Source organism: Podarcis filfolensis (assembly GCF_964270895.1).
Source record: "Podarcis filfolensis genome assembly, chromosome: 9".
Lineage (NCBI taxonomy): Eukaryota > Metazoa > Chordata > Lepidosauria > Squamata > Lacertidae > Podarcis > Podarcis filfolensis.
The window spans coordinates 72,090,527-72,092,984 of record NC_139610.1 but is presented as its reverse complement, the minus strand read 5'-3'; the positions used below and the strand labels follow the sequence as shown (position 1 = coordinate 72,092,984).

General features: G+C 51.9%; 1 protein-coding gene across 3 annotated transcripts in view; it reads left to right on the top strand.

The window, feature by feature from the left end:
• The first annotated feature begins 204 nt into the window (after positions 1-204).
• LZTS3 (leucine zipper tumor suppressor family member 3) overlaps positions 205-2,458 on the top strand; it is a 67,121-nt gene continuing 64,867 nt past the window's right edge. The window contains exon 1 of one of the 3 annotated variants that reach the window (XM_083571315.1): positions 205-604. The gene's annotated coding sequence lies outside the window, so the exon portion shown is untranslated. Of the gene's footprint in view, positions 632-2,458 lie in introns of all 3 variants that reach the window. The other 2 variants (XM_083571310.1, XM_083571313.1) reach the window with 2 other exon arrangements.

The following is a 2,458-nucleotide window of genomic DNA, read 5'->3' as shown; positions in this document are numbered from 1 at the left end:
CACAGAAAAAAAGCAAAATGGGACAATAAAACGTGTCAAAAAATAAAAATGCCATCAAACCCAAACATCTCCCATCACGTGTAGACCAGCCCCGACCCTTCCTCCAAGCCTTAGAGCGCTGCAGTGCGGGAAGAGTTAAAAAGGGCAGGCGATTCACCCTCCTCCCGGATCCTGCTCTCCGATAGGCTGAGGCTGTGACAAGGGGGCGTGGCCAGGGGGGTTGGCTGCCGTTTGCCGCAAGAAAAGGGGCAAGATGCGTGTCTGCGAGTGCGCGCGTGTGTATCGGTGACGCTGGCAGGGATGCGAGCCGCCAGCCCGCTCGCCTGCAGCGCCGCTCGCCTCCTTCCTTGCAAAGGCTCCGCGAAGCGCCGGATGGCCGCCTGAGCGCACGCTTTGAATTCGCCCCCCGTGCAATTGGTCGGAGGTCGTCGTTTTCGGTTGCATTTCATTTTTGAACTCCAAGCACCTTCCCCGTCGCGGTGCATGCTTCTCTCCTGCATCTCGAGCCGCCGCCGCCAAAAAAAGAGAGGATTAAAAACCGGACGCCTCCCGGCTGAAGGAGCTGCTACGCGCCCAGGGCGCACCGCCTGCCTTCCTGCAAAGAGTAAGGGCACGGCGGGGAGGAGGAGAGGTAGCTCTTGCCTACACGCCCGGGAGGGATTTGGGGAGGGGGCGCAGGAGGAGGGAGAGAGGGAGGCGTCGCCACACACTTGGACCCCGGGGGGGGGGTTGCTTGCATGGTGGTGGAAGACTGGTTACGTTTGCACGCGCTACCTTTTTTTTTCTTTCCCTTTTGCAAAATCGCTCAGGGTTGAGGAAATCGGTGCGCGAAGAGGATTCTGTGGGGGGACGGGAGCGTGTGCAGATATGGTTGCAATTAAAATGTGGTGCACGGCGGAGATGCGGGGGTCCTCCGAAATAAGCCCCGCCACCTCTTCCGATTTATTTTCTGCTTAGTTTAGTTTGCCTTCCCCCACCTAACCATGAGCTTGGAGACCTCTGCTTCTTGCAATATAATCTGACGCGCCGCGGGAAAATGCAAGGGGATGCATCTCCGTTGCAAACGTGTGCATTGCTCCAGAATAAAATATTTCCACCAGTTTTTTCTTTTTGGTCATCTGGGGCGGGGGTATAGCCTCTTCGCTTGCTTTTCTCCACCCCCCGCCTTGCAATGTTGAAGAAGCAGCCACCCATTGATAAAGGATGTGCGTGCGTTTGTGTAAGTAAAACCCCTTGCAGGTATGATCAGGGATGGTTGGTGTTAGGGTTGGGTTGTGTGTGTGTGTGTGTGTGTGGTTTTTTTTTTTTAAGATGATGTCATAAATGGGGTGTCATCCAGAGCGCGAGGTGAGGTGCTGGCGTTTGGGTGATGAACAGGGGATGGCTGCAAATTATGTCATCTGCTTTTCTGGATGCTACTGCTGCGTGCCATTTCGCTGGCAAACTAGACGCGGGGGGGGGGGGGGAACCAGCTCCCCCCCTTTTTTTAGGCTAAGCCAAGGTGTAGAAACTGAGAGAGAGGGGTTCGAAATGGCTAAAGAATGCCCCTTGGTTTGTTTGCTTTTTAATGTCGGTAGCATTATAGCTGCAAAGCAAGGGTGGCCATAAACTCCCGGTAAACGTGACATGTTGTCCAGCTGAGCAGAGGGATTAAATGTCCTCTTCCACTGTGTGTGTGTGTGTGTGTTTCAAAGACCGAAGCATTTTTTGCTTGCTATAACCCTCCGTCACATCATTTTTTGGCTCCCTATACGCATGGATATATTATTCTGTGATGATCAGGTCTCTTTGGTTTTGCATGGATCACCGAACTCGCCAGAGACCTCTCTCGTTTCTTGAAGATGGAGCCTTCGTTTTGTGGCTGTTGTGGGCTTTTTTTAAAGCGGATTTCATTTCAGTCCTGTTGTGGACGGATCCTTTAAAAATGATGATAATCCAGATCCTGCGAATTTGGCATATCCTTTATTTGGGGCATCTGAAATCCACCCAGTCCATAACCTTCCATCTCCCATCTCCGCAAAGGTTTCCTAAAATAGAGAGCGAGAGAGAGGAAATTACACATCGCATCTCTTCAGGGAGAGCCATCCAGCAAATGTAGCCGGGTAGACCTGTACTATTAGGGGACAATATTGAGTGTGTGTGTGTGGGAGACACACAACACTCACACACACACACACACACACACACACACACACACAATCAAGTGACTTTGGTCTGCTGAAGCATTCGCTCATTACTGCTCATCTCTAGAGTTGGCCCGGTGCATAACTGGGTCATTGTGCATGCAAATTTCTCCCTCTCTCTCTCTCTCACACACACACACACACACATATATATAATTATTATATCCTGAAGCTGGATTTCCGAGCTGCTTTAGGAAGGCATTTTCCTGCTCTCTTCCTCCCGCCTTCTCCCTAGTAGAGAGCTCAGGGAGCCCTTAGCTGCAGTGCAGTGGAGA